Source organism: Poecilia latipinna, unplaced genomic scaffold (genome assembly GCF_001443285.1).
Source record: "Poecilia latipinna isolate Pla-1442-1.1 unplaced genomic scaffold, P_latipinna-1.0 Scaffold837, whole genome shotgun sequence".
NCBI classification, from domain to species: Eukaryota; Metazoa; Chordata; class Actinopteri; order Cyprinodontiformes; family Poeciliidae; genus Poecilia; species Poecilia latipinna.
Window position 1 is genome coordinate 46,750 of NW_015113453.1, and position 19,570 is coordinate 66,319.

Genomic DNA, 19,570 nt, shown 5'->3' on the forward strand with positions numbered 1-19,570 from the left:
ATAAAAAAACTTTATTAAAAAAGAAAAAAAAAAAAAAAAAAAAAAAAAAGACAGAATGCACAGTGACTCATTTTGTTGTTCTGATGAAATGTCAAACAAGATGTTGACACCACTGTCACATCAAGTCCCTTTGACTGTGGTGTTCATAATTAACCAAGCTGCAGCTACTGAGTGCATTAACAATGGTGACATAAGGCACACAGCTCGTACTGCAGGTTGTAACGGTTATCTACTTTAAGAAATATGCTTAAATGACTCAAAAAAGACACAGGATGCTGATTAGTTTGAATGGAGTTGGTGTTTGACGGTTACATACGTCATACCTTGTCTCACTATTAAGTTCAACTCATGCACAGAATGATTTGCTTCCTAATCTTTGTAAGAAGACATCAATTCTTGTTTGTCATCAAACTGGAGCTTGTAGTGGAATGCTATAATCCTGATAGCAGATTTTAAGTCTTTTTGAAGATTTTTTTTTCCCCCATCATCAGCCGTTTCTATGAAAAGGTAAACGCTTTTCAGCTCTTATTATCCTGCCAGGGAAAGTAGTGATGTCGTGAACATCAAAGAACTACACTATTTGTGTTTACATGTACCTCAATAAGAGTGTCTGTCTTTGTTAATGCTGGAATGTGTCCCGCTCTGTTGCTCAGCTATGCAGCTTTCTCTGACAGAGTTGAGAAATCGAGGCGACCGTGAGAGGTGGGACATTCATCAAGGCGTCGTGGTTTGTCTTGTGTTATCTCGTTTTTTGCCATGACCAGGGCCATTTCATGCATTGCTGCCCATGCGGGAGAGCTGCAAATTGAGATGTAAGAGGACAGACGGACATATACGGGTTGAGGTGACCCAGCTCGCCTTGACAACCTAAGTGAAACTGAGTGGCTAACATCTGTCTTTAAAAACAAAATCTGTATAAACGCTGAACATTGGTATCATTTAGAGCTTCGGAGGGCAGTAAAGGACAATGGTCATTGTCGCTGTGGGAAGCATGTGGGTCTTCATATCATCAAACGGAGCCAGGTGTATATCAGGCTCTTATTTTCACAAAGTGTTTCCTTTGGTACCGAGTTCCCACCACGCTGTCAAATAAATTACCTCTAACAGGGGTGGCTTGGGGGCCATTTGTGGCCGTTGCATTGATTTTATATGGCCCTAATTTTAGGTGGAATGGTACAAATTTTGACGCAGTGCAGGTGGTTGATTGTAGATGGACACTTTTTAAAAAATTGGAGTGAGATTGTTACTGATAGAATGTGAAATGCTCGGTACAACACGCTTGTTTTGTAACAGCCACATTTTTTGCTTCCATTTTGATTTCACAGAAAGTAGTGCCACTAACATTGAATAACTAATCTGAAGAAATTTGTAATCCACATTCACTGCTCGACATACAAAGAGAACTCTTTTCTTTCTTTCTTCAAAATAATTTATGTGAAAAGTTGCTATGAATGAAAACGCATAGTAAAATCGATGGATTCTGTTGTCCATTTGCAGTTATTTGAAAAATGGTGATTGACATTGCCTGACTTAAGCAACCCCTCAATTATCAAGTTCAAGTTGATCAAGTTCAAGTTTCTTTTCTTTTTTTTTTTACATGAGATTATAGCCAGATGGCTAATTTATAACAAAACACAAAATAACACTACAGAATAAGAAGTAAAATCTATATCTTTAACCACATCTACTTAATCTACCACTAGAATTTATAACCACAAGATATAACAAATACTAAGTAGAAGCTAAATACCTTCTTAATTTTTCATGTATTTCAGTAAACATGGTGCATCAGCTGCACTTCTATTATAAATGTGCTCGAATCTTTATTCAGCCGATTTAAAAATAACAGAATCTCACAATAAGAATAAGGTTGTGAATAAGGTTGTTCTCGCGATAAGTCATTAAAAATCATGACAGTGACGGATGTAAACGGTTACATGAGATATTTTCATTATTAAGTCTTGGCGCTAGCTCTCATCAGCTATCAGAGGAGAAGTTGGCATCTCACTCAGGCTATCGAGCAACAAACCCTTTATTTTCTGAAGCGATTACATGTGCAGTGTTTTGCGGAAATTGTAGTTGGTGATTTTACAGAAGAGTTATGAATTCAACACTTTAGAATGACACAAAACTTTTCGTGAACTACGCTATGCTGTGAGCTCTGGTGGAACTAGCTGCACATTGTCTGAAAAAGAACCAAAACAAACCTTCAGCCTCCTAATACTTCCTGTTGTTTTCTTTGTCATTTTTGCCAGTAGTAACATTGAGCTGTTTAACATGTATGATGCGAAAAATAAAGTGTTTGCATTGCAGTTTTGCGAAATGCATCTGTTTCGGTATGGCACAAAAAAACTTGTTTTCAAATTTGACGCGTTTCCTTTCAGGGAATTCTGTATTTTTGTCATTTCAATTTGCACAATTTTAGGAGGAAACACAGCGACTGTTCGTGAGGAACTTTGGGAAACTGTTGTCATGTGAACAAGGTTAAAAATGATGTAAAAGAAACTTGAGTAGACCAAAAACTAGTTCCGGCCTAGGGGTCTAGATCATGTTACATTCTACGTGGAGGAATGATTTTACTCTGAAGTAATTAATCTTTTCAGTAAACTGTTGCTGGTTTAAATCCAGTTCACGGCATGTTTTCCCTGTGAGCTGAATGCGTTTTCTCTGGATACTCCGGCTTCCTCCCACAGGTGTGTCTGTCGTCCAAGTCATTTATCAGTCGCTTAGTTTCTCATCTAACCCTTCCCTCTACAGTTCGCTGCTTTCAGTCAACATCAGTGTCAGATTCATTTTCTCTGACTGCCTTCGTTTGCCGTCGGTCTGTAGTTGCTCACAGCGTGTCTGGATGACTGGGCCCATTACTTATAAATCTCGTCAGAACGGGGCTTTTAGCAGTTTGACCTTGATTTAGCAGAAGCTTTCTGCCCTTTAGTGTTCGTTAATCACTGTGTGTCCCAGTGCTATAAAGAGGTTTCCTCCTTATCATGACACAGGCGGAGGTCTTGACAGCGAAAGGAAAACAACAAAACAACAAAAAACTAGGTGAGGTGGCGCATTGCAGAGTCCGGTCGCCACGCTGTGGATAAATTACACATTTATGAGCAAACAGTAGCCTAAGTGATTTCCTCTGTTTAACTTTTGTGCGTCTTATCTCGGTGAGGAAAAGGGCAGCGTGCGACGCTGAAATCCTCCCACAGTGACACGTGTTCTCTTTCATAGCTTGTCTGCTCCATTGTTGTCATGGAAGCTGACTTGATTTCAGCTATCACCAGCCGTCATCTTTAATTGCAGCGTGCACGCAAATTACACCCCTGTTTATCCCTATAGCTGACTGCATTCGCGCGCAGTCAGCCGTGAAATGGAAACCTATACGCTGCTGGGTCACGCTAGTCATCTCCGGAGGATTGCGACGACGGTCTGTCGCGTGCGCCGTAACAAGTGTGTGGCCAACACTAGCTCCGCTTACTCCCATACAATAATCTCTGCTACAAACACAGGAAAAAAAAAAAGGCTGTAGGCAAGACACAAATGATCAAACCTGCCCAATCATATAAATCACAGCTGCGGCTGCATTCAAACACCGGCTTTGCGATTTGAAGAGGCACGCAGAGCGGAACGCACCTTAATGGACTGACATCTTGGCCCCGTGTCTTTTTCCTCCACTTCAAGGCTTTGCTGTGTGCTCAATTTATTGAAGTGCTACTGTCCAAATTACTTTAAGATGGAATGCTGCGGTTGCCTTGGAGACCTGCTGAGGAGGGAAGAAAACTCACCTAGGACGTGACGAAGAGAAAAGGCTGCCTCGCCGCGTCCCAAGAAATATAATTGTCACTTCATTGCAAGTTCTAATAAGGAGGGTGAGTAATGATGGATCACAGTTTGGATTTGAGATAACCATTGATTTTCCAAAGCCTGCTGAATGAAGTGCTCAAACACCCAATCAAGAATTAAGAGGAACTCGTAGAGAATCACAGGAAGCTGGTAATTATCTTGCAAAGCATGCTTGGTGCTTTGTCTATTTATTTAAACATCTGCTAGCTTGCACAAATTTTCTTTCCATAAATTTATCTTAGCAATCAGGCCTTTACTACAGAAATGGTTTGATTTGTCAAATTTATTGAGTGATTATAATTATAATTTAGTTTTCTTTTTTCTTTTTGGACTAAAATGTAATACATTTTTTTCTCCCTGATGTTAGTTTTGGTTTTCATCCAATTTCATTTTGAAATAATTATTGTTGTCTGTGTCTGGATAAATATGTACACTCAAGGATGGATGGATGGATTTTACTTCCCTCCAATTATTTTACCTAATTTTTCTGTGTTGACAGAAATATTTTGGTCGTTTATCGTTAATCAGTTTCTCTTTGTTTTGTACACTTTCTGTATGCGTAAAAGGACATCGACAAAGTATTTTTCTCCATGATTTCAGTCACGTCTGTTGCCATTTTAATGTTTTTGTTTTGTCAGAATTGTCTTTTTAAAAATTTTCATCTGCTCTGAAAAACAAAGAACTGACCGATTGTGATTCATTTATGCCTAAAACAAGATTTTCATATTTTCTGACTCAAAGATATGACTGAATGAAATTGTATGTGACTCAGAATAAAAAAAAATTAAAAAAAATCCTGGATGCTTTCAGTTTTTCTGACTGGTTTCCACGCTGCAGACCGACGTGCTATCTTCGTCCCCCAGCTGTCCTCTATTTTTCATAGCTTTCATGTGTGAAGAATTTGGAAATGCAGTGAATACATGCATCACCTTATTTTTCATTTTTCACATTGTCCCCACGGCTCCTTGATTTGTGGCAGCGTAACGTTTACGGGATTCCTCTGGGCTGGGCTTCTGTATCTCACACAATGGCTTTCTAATGAGTCTTTCCGCAGAGCTCTTTCCAATTGTTCTGCACCAGCTCACTACTTTCCTGAGCTTTTCTGCTGAATAGATAACTTTTCTCTAATTAGATGGAAACGCAGCTTCAGCTGTTTATGCTCAGGCTGTGCTGTGGTAGTTTTGTTGGCGTTCCAGGTGTTACGGTGTGACCGTTTTCCTCAGTGTGCCTGCAGTCTTGAGCTTTCTCACCTTGGCAGCCTGGCATGCTGCTCTCAGTTTAGCGCCGTGTTAAGACTGTCCTGCACCTTTCGGCTCTGACAGTCATGGTTAACTTTGCAAAGGTAATGTGTGAGCGTCACCAACAGTAAACCTGAATCCTGCTCTTTGTTGACACTTCTCCCTCTCTTTAATTGCCTTTTTTCTCTCTGCCCTTCTCGTTTTTAAAAAAAATCTCTCATCATCTTTGTGTTGCTTAGCAAACAGTTTGCTTTCCTTTCATCCTTTTTTTTTCTTTTTAAAAGCGATGAATATCTTTGGACAGTAATCCTGGTGATTTTGTCGGTGCATGACCTTAGTGTTCTCTGTACTCGCTTTAAGCTTACTTATTAGCATGCAGGCTCATTGTTCCTGACCTGTGAGAGTCGTGACTCAGAGGACGACGATAAGTCGGCTAGACTTCTCAAAGCTGGCCAGATGCAGCCAGTCTGCATTAGCATATCAGGTCAGCAACTCGGGTGGATTGTTGGGTTAGGCATATTTTAACAGAAACCGACATGGAAGTTGATTTAGGGTCGACGGATGCATTGGTATGGCTAAAGAACATCATTATTGCAGATTAATACGTAAAAAATATATTGTCTGATATACTTTATTTTATTCAAGCCATTATAATTTGTTTGTATGATAAAACTGGACTGATTTGGGGAAATATTTGATTGGAAACTTTGCCTTAAAGCCTCACAAAAGACAGAAAACCCCCTTAAAAAAACAACAAGAAAAACAATTGTGCTTTGCAGACATTTAAACATTTGGGGCGCCAGATTGAAATTTTAAGACCTGGCATAATAAGAAAAATAATTTTGAGTACACTAAGTTTAATTATTATCAGGAAAGTTTGGGCGGTTTTAATCAGATATTGTGTAATTCTTGTGTTATTTTATCTTTTCAAAAGCCGGCATGCAGTCGGGTGTTTTTTTTGTTTGTTTTTGTTTTTTTTACAAAGTGTGCAGACTCTGTTGATAAATGGTGTGTGGTTGCCCTTCTCTGACCTGAAATCCACCAGTTTAAAATCTCCCACTCCCACTGGCTTGCACATAGTTTTAGCTGTGGCTTGTTGCCTACTCTAAACCTAATCGGCAACAACACCACATCCTGAAAGAAGAGTATTGTTTTTGACCACTCTGCCGCTCCGTTTGTCTTCTGATTTCCACATTTTATGCTAACCCTGCTCCGAATGTTCTTCCACTTCCCACAACGTGTCCCCGTTTTTCATTAAACTAGTAGAAATAACCTCCCCCACCCTCAAGATTAAGCTTGTAAACATGTCAAAGTTAAGACTTTATCCAATTAGCGCCGGAGTTAGCCGTAGATATTAACATGACACTCAATGCTGCAGCTATAAATAAGGATGCAGCGTCTCAGTCAACACGTCAGATTTAATAAGGACTGAAATTCATTGCTGGCTGCGCTCCAGTTTGAGTCATATGTTACGCTCCAGCAGTGGATGAGCATTACAGTAAAACAGCTCCACTAATCTGAAGGGCTGTGCCTCCGCAGTCGGTTACAGCTACACAGCAACAATCATAGGCTGTTGTATGAGTTTGCTCCTCAACATATATATTTACAACAAGGAAGATGTTTTATGCTATTTTTCACAAGTGTAGATGATTTGTATGGGAAACGCCAAAAATAAAACCGAATTGCACTCCTGCAGCAGAACTCTCTGGTGCCTCTTTGGAGCTCTTCTCTGTGGAGCTTGCAGTGGTGCCACTCATTTATTCTCTTCTCCGGGGTAATATTCGAGTTACAGGACTCACCAGACATTCATTGAGCTCATGAGACGCGAGAAGAGTTTGGCAAAATTATTTAGAAACTAAGAATCCCTCATTAAAAAATGTATTGGTTTTACAAAACAAAACAAGTGCTTTAAAGCATCTATATATGGTGTAGTTTTTGTGATTGAGTCATATTAAACTCAGATTAAAGAGGTAATTTTTCTGTTTTCACTTTTATACTGAGATGAAATCTCAAACTGTGAATCTCTGGTCGGTTTGAAATTATGCAGATCTGGGTCCTGTTACATAAAGCAGGGTTAAGTGGAGTCGTCGTAATAACTTCTGGCTCAGTTTGTTGATTTTTAACAAAATGACTCGCTTCTTATCCGGAAACGTCTAAAGTCTCTTCTCACTTGAAGAAATTAAACTCATTTAAAAGAAAAGCAAAATCAGCTAGCAGAGCCTAAACCAAATTCTTTAAAGGTGCATTATTATTTTTTTCCAGGCATCTAGTGGCATTTTAGAGCACAATCAACTATGTTACCTTCAGTACTTATGAAAATGCTGCATAGCAAATATAACTTAAAAGAAGTTCAATTTGACTTTAACATCTTGAAGTCGGGCCTCCGCCTCTTTAAAAACCCCTGCTTTTTATGAAACTCTGCTTTTAACGTCGCTCCTCTACTAACTCTTGAACAACGCTTTTACTGAGAAGTAGCTTACATAATGAGCTCAGCAGATGTGCAGTTCCACCAGGTGTTTGCTAATTGCTGCTGGCTAGCCCAGAGGAGCTGATGGGGCAGGAGTTCGGTCACTTGTAAACTGTCCTCACCGTCTTGAAAAGAGGAGGAGCTGCGCCTCGATTCCCCCTCGGGACGATTTGCACAGCTGAATGGTTGCCACGGGAAATTGAAGGATTTCTCAAACATGCATGAACGAATCGTGGCAACACTTCAGGTGTGTTTTTGATGAGGAAATAACGTCATAACATGATGTAACGCTTAAAAAAAGCGAACTTTACATTACACTGCCCCTTTAACAAGCTCTAAATCGTATTTATATGACTGGTACAAGCAAGTAAAATAGGTCAGCCACAAATAAAAAATCACCCATTCTGCTTCAGAAGTAAAATCCGAAGTAAAGCAGAATTTGGTGTTATGATGGGGTAAATATCGCCGTACACGTATAGCTGTTTTCGGGGCTGCTGTCTGCTGGCGACGGTGGTGCTTGTTAGGCGAAGACTGCGCCTGTATTTAGCATCAAACCTTTGGCTGCACTCAGCAAAACAGTCCTCGGCGGATTTTCTCCCTCAGGGAGGAAACGGGCATTGTTGGAAAGTTTCGAGAGATTTTTGCTGTTGTTTCGCCGTAATTAGGAGACGGCGGATGTTATGTGGGGTGACAGTGGGCGCTGTGCTGAGCCAAAGTGAAGCTTCTTCTGTTGCAGGTGTCTCAGAGGAACGAAGGGCGTCAGGGGCCGGCAGTCTGCTGCTAACTGACAGCCATCACTTCGTATCAGGAAGCTGATCGCTCCGTCCTCCTGAGTGCCGTGTCAATTCAATAGCAGCAGCAGTCTGGGCAGGTAGAAAGGAGGACAGCCTCATTTCGGCTCTGCAGCAGTCTGAAGATTAGCTTCAGATTGCTGCAGGCATTGACTCGATTCAGCCGGCTCCCACTTTGGCTGGCTCTGTGCCCGACAAACAGCGGGGAGGTGGATGAGAGGAAGATTTCATCCATATCAAAACCGTGTCTTCGGATGTTTTCAAAGCACGCAGGAGTACAAACAAGATGAAATAGTAGTACTGCAGGATATTGTGTGAGCATTCTTCACAGTGCTGTCTAAAAAAAGCAGCCTGAAATCTGTGGCGGAAAAGCCAGCTGTGATGAAAACACATTGGGTTTTTTGTTTGTTTGTTTGTTTTTATCAAATCTACAGCTCAACATATAAAATTGTGATCACTAGATGCTTCATAACTGAAGAATGAGGTTAATATAATTAAAGGAAAATATTTATAGAAGGGTTTTTAATTGTTTTTTTAGGTGGTTGCAAAAGAAAAAGAAAACAGCTACAGTAAATAAACTTAAGTAGGATTTATTTAACGGGAGAAATCAAGCACTTTTAGGTTCTTCACGTTGTCATATGAGAGGTGAAAACGTCTCTGGGATGTGAAACTCACACCAGTGACTCCTGTGTGAACCCGGCTACCTTAAAGCCAACCACTGGTCCAGGCTAACGGGTTCCACTAACTTTAAATGGGAAGTTCCTTTGAAGCTCATTGTGCCACTGGAGTAAGAAGAGTTCAAGCCTCTTTCTCACACATCCTGAAACTCTCTCTTTCTGTTTGAGCAAAAAGTACAGTTTCATTTTCATCCTATAAAGTGATATTTTGTTGAAATTTTCATGGATGGATATCTTATTGGGCAGAGTGCGTCTGGGGACAGCAGTTTCTAAGCCGTACAATGGATTCTCAACTGGGTTTTGCTCTGGACTTTGACAGCATCACTCAAAGTTAAAGTTTTTTGTTGTTGGAGTGAGTTCCTTCATGGCACTTTGGACGGCCCATTGTACAGAAACTGCTTGGGTGAATATTGAATTTTGTGGCTGGAGACCAAAGGTTAAACCAGCCATTGATGTATAAAAGGCAACTTAAGTTTTATCTGCTGAGCAGGCAAGAGCAAATGATAAAGTTCATTGTTAGATGTTAAAGTGAAGTGGATAAGCCGTGTCGTAATATTTAGTGCTCTCTCCTAGCTGTGGTTGACTTTATATATGAAAACTTTACATCGGCTTCCCTTCCACAGACCAAGATATCAGGCTTAATGGACGATTCTAAATTATGAATGTGAGCCTCCATATTTGTGTGTCTTACAGACAACATGTCAAAAAGGTCTAAATCCATTTCATGAAGCAATATTGAAGGTGTGCTAGAACACAGAAAGTGCACAAGACAAAGACTAAAGCTCAGTGGAAACTGGGATACAGCAGTCAGTTTCCACTGTGTGGTAGCGGTGTAATTGGGACCGTCAAAAGTAATGGGATCATGGGCAGAGAAGAAGTACAGTACATTTTTTGATCCACCATGCAAAACCATCTAAAAAGAGTTTAATGCGTGAAGGCTTGTTTTTTTTTTAAAGATTTTACAGTGATGCCCCACAGAGCAAAATGCAGTGAAGTGTCCCTTCAGAAAAACCCAATAGGAAACAAAGAAGGGAACCAACGTCAGCTAATATCTAAGAAAACAATTTAGAGACGTTGTACAAAGACAAACCAAAGGTAGAAATATTTTATTTAGGCTAAAAGGCTCCGGGATCATTTCTATTAAAGGTGTGCGATACTGCATATGTTGGCATCAATCCGATACCAAGTAAATAAATACAAGACCATTATCGCTGATAACCGAGAGAGTAACCAATACCGAGACAGTAACCGATACCGAGACAGTAACCGATACCGAGACAGTAACCGATACCGAGACAGTAACCGATAGCGAGACAGTAACCGATAGCAATACAGTAACCGATAGCAATACAATAACCGATACCGAGACAGTAACCGATACAAGAAAGTAACCGATACGAGACAGTAACCGATACGAGACAGTAACCGATACGAGACAGTAACCGAGACAGTAACCGATACCAATATAGTAACTGATACCAATACAGTAACCGATACCAATACAGTAACCGATACCAATACAGTAACCGATACGAGACAGTAGCCGATACCAATACAGTAGCCGATACCAATTCCATTTCATCCCAGCTTTCATAAACATATCATTTCATTCTGATGCACCAACCTATTGTGTATAGTGTATTTCTGCAGGTTATTTAAATCAGCCATTTATGTAAATGCTCAAATCTATTCTCTACATTTAATGTATCTACATTTTATTTCTAGGAATACTTTCCACTGATGTTTTCCTCTGAACTGTGTTTGAGTCAGTAAATATTTTTGAAAAAGGAGCGATCAAGACCTGTGCTCAACTGGATAGGAGTGAGCGATGTCTTGCCGGTAGATGCTGTTTATTTTATTGGAAAATTAATTTTATCCTATACAGCAGACTCTATAGATTATAGAAGACGCTGTTGGAGGCAGCTCCTCTATTATACCGAGAGAACACACACATTTATTGTTGATATTTCTCTTACATCATGCCCACTAAAGCAGCTTTAGTTCACTTGTTGAAAGTCTTGTCTTGACATCCGTATGCACATTTCTGCTCTAGGATGCCACTCATTTGTACATGCGTTAACAACCTGGTGTTGATTTTTTGACATAATGCCGAAAATTAAACTAAGCTTAATCAAAATTCATTTCCCTATGTCAATTTGAGCGAGCCATTTTGATTTCACATCCATCTATGTCGGTGTTTGCAGTTAATTGATCAGGAGTCCCACCGCCATCGACCGGGTCTCATGACAGGATGACGATAAACTTCATCTGAGCACTCGGTGCAGAAATTTTACAGTTCCCTCAGTGATTTCCCTCCTGAGACACAAAATCTATGCAGCTGTTTGACTTACGATTGATGTAACAAATGTGCAATTAAAAATAGAGGTATATCAACAATATCTTGACCAATCTGACAGTTGGCTGAGGAAAGGCGCAACGATCAATGGGAAAACCAAAGTTTCACATAATTACATAAATATACAGTCAACAAATGTAGAAATTAACCACCCAGCGTCGCTTAACTTTGTTATATCCTAGAAATACATGTTTGCATTTTTCATAAATGTCGCATGAAAGGACCAAAATCTTTTTGTTTGACTAAAGTTAAGATCAGTTTTGTCAATTCTAAGAAGAGAAATTGATAAAACCAGGAAATTTCTCCAAAATCTATACATATTAAGGGAAAAAGAAACATCTTTTTTTTAAGTAAATGATGACCAATATGATGACGTCTATACTAGCTAGAGGCTACAGAAGCATTTCATAAGCCCAAGGAACATGCATTGTTTTCCATACAATTCATAGTCTCACCTTATGACACTTTTTATTTCATTTTTATATGAAAAAATAACATTTAAAAATAGATAAAAGCTTAAAAACAATTTGAAAATTGACCAGTTTTATATACTTTAAATACCTTCCAATAGCAAAAATAATTTTCCACTTTTGCTAGATTGTTTCAAGTAATGTAATTCACATAGTGTTAAAATCAAAACTCTTACAGCCATCACACAGACGAGGTCAGGTGAGGCGGTGTGATGGTCTCCCCATTCGAATGGCCTCCACTCAGTGCAGTGACAAAGCTGTGTTTCTCTGTGTCTTGTTTTGACAGCCGGAGACTGAGCTGAGCCCATCCGTCCCCTGCCACTGACCCCTCTAATCACATCAGGAGCTCTCTGATGCTAATCATCTCTCCCAGGAGACCCTTCACATGGCAGCTCACTGGAGTTTATATGCTAGGCTGGAGTTATGCTACCAGGCAGCCAAAACGAATTACAGGGTCAGAAGAGCATAGCTTCATATCTGAGGTGGAGCATGTATTCCATCAATTTGTCTGCTTATTTGAAGCTCAAAGCTCGTGTAGCGTTTTAAGGTTCATCTTCCAGCAGGATAGTAAAAACACTGAACGTCCGTGTGGTTGAATGGCCCAGTCAAATTCCAGACCAAAATCCAGTCGGGAATTTGTGGAAATACTTGGAAGTTGCGGTTCAGAGGAGCTCTCCATCCGGTGTGACGAGGCTTGGGCTACTTGGCAGGAATGACAATGGACGGGTCGGGTTGGGTTGGAGCAGGGAGACGGTGGGGGCTGAATGCACATGCATGTCACACTTTTCATTGTTATATTTGTAAGAAATTTCAAAAACTGAAGCATGTGTCATTTAGATTAATGTCCTACTCTGTTTGTCTGTTGTAGTTTGTGGTTGTGACGAGATGAAATGTAAAATAGTTTTAGGGATTTCTCCGCATTTCAGTCCAAAATTACATGTTTTTCCCCCAACAAACATCAAAGGTTTCCAAATGCTTTTCTAACCCTCACTGGCTCCGTATCGCTCTGATTCCTACTAATTAATTGTGGATATGTTGATTCAAGATGTTTTATTTTGTTACCCTGACTCCCAACGTTGCCTAAAGTGCTTTTGCTCAGAGGCGTTTGCTGTTCTAAAACCCATCAGTGGGATTCTGCACCAATTCCCCACAACGCTTCCGGCTTCCATCCGGAGCCCGTTTCAGCCACGATTAGATCTCATTCCAACATGTTTTTTCATTAGAGTCAGGTGAATGAAGAAATGACGAGCTGCTCCTGAATTAACCAAATCAGAAAAAGCTGTTTGTGTGCAATGAGAAATGCATAAAAAAAGAAAAAAGAAAAAGGTTTGATATGCAGCAGACATGGCGTGTTTAGATTCAAACATCTCCAAAGGTCACAGTGCACATCTGTGGTTTTGAGTCCCTGCTCAAATTTGTATGCACCATGCATCTGACTAGTACAAAAAAAAAAATAAATAAAATGGAGCTGTGGAGGAAAGAAACAGGGGAAAAAAAAAAAAAAAAACACAACAGTTGAGGCTGTTTGTTTCCTGGCACCCAACAGCAATCTAACGTGCTTGGAATAAAGACCGTTGACCTTGTGGGAGCTAAACAAATCCTGCAGGTGCCAAAAGGCTGACAACGAAACACACATTTCCAGCAGAGGGGCCGATTATTTTAGAGAGAAGAAAGGTGGACTGGAAAGTGGGAGATGGGAGGCACAGGGAGAGAGAGAGGGGAGGATTTACTTGGTGGGAGCGCTCACACGTCGCATCCAGAAGAAACGGCTTCTGTAGCTTCGTCGCGTAAGTCTCCGTTAAGGTCAGAGCCCTTTTACTGCCACCCTGTAATCACGGCTGAGGGGCATTCACCACTGAATGAGGCTCAATCGTCAGAGTCATTGTTCACAACACCGAGCGGCCTATGAGAGAGGGGCGACGAGGACAGTGACACCATGTAAAATAGACAGTAAAACAGGCAAGAAAAGGGAAATATGGGTGGAAAATTATTTCAAATGTGACACTACTGTTGCATCAAGCAGCAGTGACATTTGACTTTAGATCTGCATTATGGATGACACTCCTAAATCTGCTGTGTGGTCACAGACTTCAATTGTAGAGAGCATCCATTACTATCGCTGACTGCCATCTATATTCTCATTATGTTTTAGAGTAAACCGTGTTTGCAAACGCAGGTCCATCAGGATAGCACTTACTGCGCAGATGGTCGTACATACGTTCTTTGTTTAAAGAAGCCTGCCGTAGGGTTTCCTCCTGTAAACACTGTTCATATGCACAAATACAGTGGAGCTCTGATGGAGCCGGTCCAACGGCTCAGAGAAGGAACATTATGTGTCATTGTGAAACGTCTGACTGATGCATTTTATATTTACTGCGCGGTATTTTTGAGGGACGAAACCAGTTGCGTGATTTAAAAAGATGAAAGCTTTTAATAATAAATGTTTCTCACGGAATGCTATAAATACAAAGTGTTGCTGTTCAGGGTAAATCAAACCGTAAACCACTAAGTCTGAGTACACAGGAGAGCAGGAAGTGATGAGGATTTCAGTGACGATTTGAGAGATTTATCCAGGGTTTTGGAGGAAGAAGCTAGATGGAGGGAGCAGGTTCTGCCGAAGGACGGCAACCATGTTTTTTTCAGCCATATTATTGTGGAAGTAACAATGACTTCAATGTTTCTTTGGAGGAAGAGTTTGGCAGTGAAGGGTTGGAGCTGGACATCTGTCACCTCCAAATCACTGAATGGATGGCAACTTTTATTTTAGCTGGCGTTTCTCTTTCATATGTGACCAGAAATCTTCTCAGCCTTGAAGTAAAAGTCTAAAAAAATTGGTAAAAGAAGGGTGAGAAGTGCACCCTGAAATCCAGGCTTACAATAGATGCAGCACAGTGGAAACAAAATGAAATTCTGCTTTATATTTATGAAATGTTAAAAGTATATAAAAATGCAGATAGACAAATAATTAAATCCCTTTTGTGACTAATAAAATAAACATTTCATTGCGTAAAATGCAATAACAACACTCCTTTATTGTCCACTTGATCGTTTCCAGCAAAGGATGTGTGTTTACACATAAACAAGGTTTTCATATTAAATGCTAAATGTACCGTAGATACTTTTTTGTACAGTTTTGCCTTAATTACTGCTCGGAGTGTGTTTTTCTTTCAGCAAATGGCCTTTTTCAGACTTTTACCTCCAGCGGACGATTAATCATTTACTAAATTATTTGACGATTATTTCAATAATCGATTAATCATGATTAATCCAATTAATTGTTTAAGCCCTAATAGGAGCATTCTTCTGAAGGCTATGTAACAAATCCTTTACATTGAGTCCTATGATAGACACGCATCCTTTATTCCAGATCAACAAGTTTCTGTCTTTAGCTGCATAACATAACGTCACGTAATCGTTGCTAACGAATTGCTTAGATGATTATTTCCCCCATATAAAAAGAAAACCAAAACACCATGGCACAAGTATAGGCAATTTCCTCTCTCATGTTATTTTAACTTGATGCAACATTAGCTCTCTAATGTGTCTAGGATTTTATTTGATTTTTTTGCAGTGCGTGACCACAGCGACTGTTATCATTATTAATGGAGTTTTAAGTGTGTGATCCATCCACTGTGTGCATCAGATCAGTCAGCGCCGCGTGGGCCGCCAGCCACCGTGTAATTGAAAGATCACGATGCTTGAATGGAAATTACAGCCGGTCTTCAACATTCGGTTGAAGACCAGCACCTGGCACACCCACTGCGTCTGGCTGTTGCGTACGGGCTTTTGTTTGCACGTTGCACGCCGCAGACACGGCAGCAGAGAGGGGGGGAAACTAAAGGCTGAGCACAGCCGTCGTCTTTTTATCCAACGAGGCCATCTTTTATTTAGAACAGCAATCAGCGCCTCATCCTCAAACAGACTACTGAATGCTGAATTGTAATATTATCTCTTTGTGATATGAAATAGCTTATTGTTAAACTTGGCGATTGAGACAAAAAAATGTCATGTTTCGTAAAGGATGATTAGACGCAGTGATTGTCTCACGCAGCAGAAGATATTATAATGGCAGAAGAGCATCACTGCAGCAGCTGGAGAGAACCTTCAGCCCCCGTAGAGGACTTTAACACAATTAACTGTGTGGCTCCGCAGCTTTTCTGCTCATACTTTTCTTTTTCTTTCAACTTGAAAGGAAACAGATTTTCGGTTTCTCCTCCCGTGTCCTGTGAACAAAGACAGATGAATGTGGGACGCAGTAATGAGACCGCTCGAGTTAAACGGCACGCTTTGACACAACCGGCGTCGAGCTGCATCTGTTGTTGCGCAGAAGTGGCCTCGAATTTTCTGATGATATCTTCATTTCATTGTAGCTCATTACATCGGAACCTGCCTTCAACGGTCGGATGGGCACATATGGTGGGATCTGTTGCTTACAGCTTGTTCAGAGGGCCAGGAAGTGATGTCTGGCATGAAATTAATTATTTGTGTCCCTCCTCTCCCTTTTCTGAGATATCGATCTTGTTTTTACTGACCTCTGGACATCAGATATTGGTTTCTTCTGTACACTCATGCACGAACGCACACATACACAATGCTTTTTTACAGGGTAGAGGTATGATCACGTTAAATACAAATACCACAGCTTCACAATACCGTGGTACTTTTCCAGGGGAGCAACTACATACTTTCTGAGGTATAAGCGAACATGTCATCGGTGCCCCAATAACATAAACTTGTACAATTCATCTTTAATTAAAGTATCAATAATAATAAATGTACATATATGTGAATAAATTGCTGCCTACAGGGAAATTAAAACCAATGAAACAAAAAACAGGGCAATATTTCATCATTTAACATATCAGTGAGCCAAAGAGCCACTTCTGTTGGTCTGTGTCTAGAACAGCCTGTGGGCTGCAGGTCTGAGGCTTTTTGTTAGCAAGTTTTCTATCATTTCTATCATTCTTATAGGAAACCAGCTCATTGCATTTCCATATCCATCTTGGGTAAATTACAAGCAACTGTAGCATAATGATAAAATGATCAATAATGATGTAATGTGAGATAGATAAATAGATAGATAGATAGATAGATAGATAGATATGAGAGTTATATCTATATAGATTTATATAGGTAGATATGTATATACATATCTACATGTATATATTGGTCCAGAAACCTTTTCATCACTGAGGGTTTCCAAGTCAGATGCAGCTTTCATCGCTGACCTGTGGATCTCTTGAATACCTCTGTCTGCCGATCCTGATGTCCATTCAGTTGTTTTTCAGACGGCTGTTTTCTTAACAATAAAAATAGCTCAGTTTGGGTTGAAATTGTCTGATAAACCGGTTTAAATTGACATTTGGATTCCAGTGTATCCATCTCAGTTTGTGTTGATGTTGTTTGGTAAACTGGTTTTATTTGTGACCCGGTATCTTGTACATTTATCTCTGTTTGTACCGAAGCAGATTGGTAGACAGGTTTCTGCTGTGAGGTGTCCTGTGAATCCGCTTGAATTGCAACAGAAACCATTGACTTCTTCCTTTGTCTTCTTTCTGAGAGGATTTTCCTCATCAGATCTTTCTGCTCTTTAAGTTTAGCGTTTAGTTTATTTACATCGAACATGTCTTCAAGCTGTTTCATTAAATATGTCTGAACTTCGATATGTTCCAATTCAGACTCCTTACATTTGGCTTGACACGTACACTTTGCTTGACTTTTCTTTTCAGGAGAGTGGGGCAAATTTGAATTTCAGTAAAACCCTCTACTTGAACTTTTTCAGATGTTTGATCAACAGGAACCTCAGTTAAGTTCTCTGTCTGGATGTTGTCCTTGGTTTTAGCCAGAGATGGATGTTTCTCCCCTTTTTGATCCAGTGTCTCCTGTGGTTTCAAGATGGATTCCTCTTTGGTGACCAGCTGTGTTGCAGTGTTCTTAGAATAACTTTCCTTTTTCAANACACACACACACACACGGGGAGACATTTCCCACCGTGCAGTCCTGTCTTTTTAATTTTAAAATGCCAAATTAACAACAGTAGCTCTTTTTCCAATCACCATCAATCACCCAACCCACACATGGCTCCACCATCCTTTCAAATCTAATATACTTGAGACATAAGCTGATCTCTATGCTGGATGGACTTTACATCTGTCTTTGAACCGGCGCAGAGGTGGTGGAGTTAAAGCTTTTTTAATTCGTCTCCACAGTGGAATCTCCTTCGTGGGTCTCTCTCCTGGTTCAGACATTGTTCTCCTCTGCTGACTCTTCAGCTGTTTGAGGTTCTGGTTCCTGAGGTGTTGCTTGGTTTACATCTTGTTCTCAGTTCTTCTGTTAGGCCTCTCTCCTCTTCTGTGGAAACTACAGGAACTGTTAGGTCTTTTGAAACGGTGCAAAGGTCTGTCTCTATTTGCTCAGAAACTATCGGGGGCATCTCTGGTATGACCTCTGAATCAGATTTTGGTGTCTTGGTGTTTGGGACTGAGTTTCTATCTGTCTCTATTGGCTTTACGATGGTTTCTAGTTCAGCTTTATCTGCTGCCTTTCTCCTGATCTTATGTTTAGATTTCTTTGATGGTTTTCTCTCATCTTGCTGGTCCCCATTCTGTTGTACATCAGGGACCATTTTGTCTTCAGTCGCCTGCTGTGGTTCACCAATCATTGATTCATTTTTATGGATCTCAACTATGATGGTGGCTGTCTCATCCCCGACCGTTTCTGGTACAGAAACTTCTTCTTCAGCGTTTTCTACAGGATGTTTTTCACCATTCGGGCTCTCCAGTTCAGACACAGATTTCACTGCTGCTTTTCTCTTGTTCTTATGCTTATCTTTCTTTGATGACATTTCCTTCACTTTTTGATCCCCATTTTGTTCCATTTCGGAGATTGTTACCTCTTCAGAGATTAGCTGGTGGGTAGAGATCACCGTTTCAATCAAATGAATGTCCCTCATCATGGAGGCTATCTGATCCCCAACTGTTTCTGGGGTAGAAACCTGTTGCTGCTCACGGTTTTATCCAGAAACTTTGTCGTTTTTGAGGTTTTCCTATTCAGACACAACTTTCTCTGCTGCCTTTCTCTTGATCTTACGTTTAGATTTCTTTGATAGTTGGTTCTCATCTTGCTGGTCCCCATTTTGTTGTGGTTTGGAGACCGTTTCTCCTTCAATTGCCCGCTGAAGTTTACCGATGACCATTTCATTTGTAGGAACCTCATTTTTGATGGACACTGTCTGATCTTCAACTGTTTCTGGTACAGAAACTTCTTGTTTTTCACCTTTGTCTCCAGAAACTTTGTCATCGTTGAAGTTTTACAATTCAGACACAACTTTCTCTGCTGCCTTTCTCTTGATCTTACGTTTAGATTTCTTTGATGGTCTTTTCTCATTGTGGTGGTCCTCATTTAGTTGTGGTGTGGAGACTGTTTCTTCTTCACTGATGTGCTGTGCTTGAGCAATCTCTGTTTCTTTTGTATGACTCTCATTTTGGATGGTAGCTGTCTGATCCCCAATTATTTCTGGTATTGAAACTTCTGGTTCACTGTTTTTTCCAGTAACATTTTCTTTATTGAGGGTCTCCAGATCAGACACAACTTTCTCTGCTGCCTTTCTCTTGTTCTTACGTTTAGAGTTCTTTGATGGCTTTTTCTGATCTAGATGGTCCCTACTTTGTTGTGGTGTGGAGACCGTTTCTTCTTCGATCGCCTGCTGTTGTTTACCGTTGACTGTTTCATTTGCGT

At 40.3% G+C, this 19,570-nt stretch overlaps 1 protein-coding gene across 4 annotated transcripts in view; it reads left to right on the forward strand.

The window, feature by feature from the left end:
• The window catches only part of LOC106956662 (serine/arginine repetitive matrix protein 3-like), a 50,324-nt gene that overhangs the window by 22,943 nt on the left and 7,811 nt on the right, over positions 1 to 19,570 (forward strand). Inside the window, exon 1 of one of the 4 annotated variants that reach the window (XM_015047645.1) lies at positions 3,788 to 3,860. The exons of 2 other annotated variants lie outside the window; for them this stretch is intronic. The gene's annotated coding sequence lies outside the window, so the exon portion shown is untranslated. Of the gene's footprint in view, positions 1 to 3,787; positions 3,861 to 12,058; positions 12,316 to 19,570 lie in introns of those variants that run through there. One more of the 4 variants, XM_015047646.1, reaches the window with a different exon arrangement.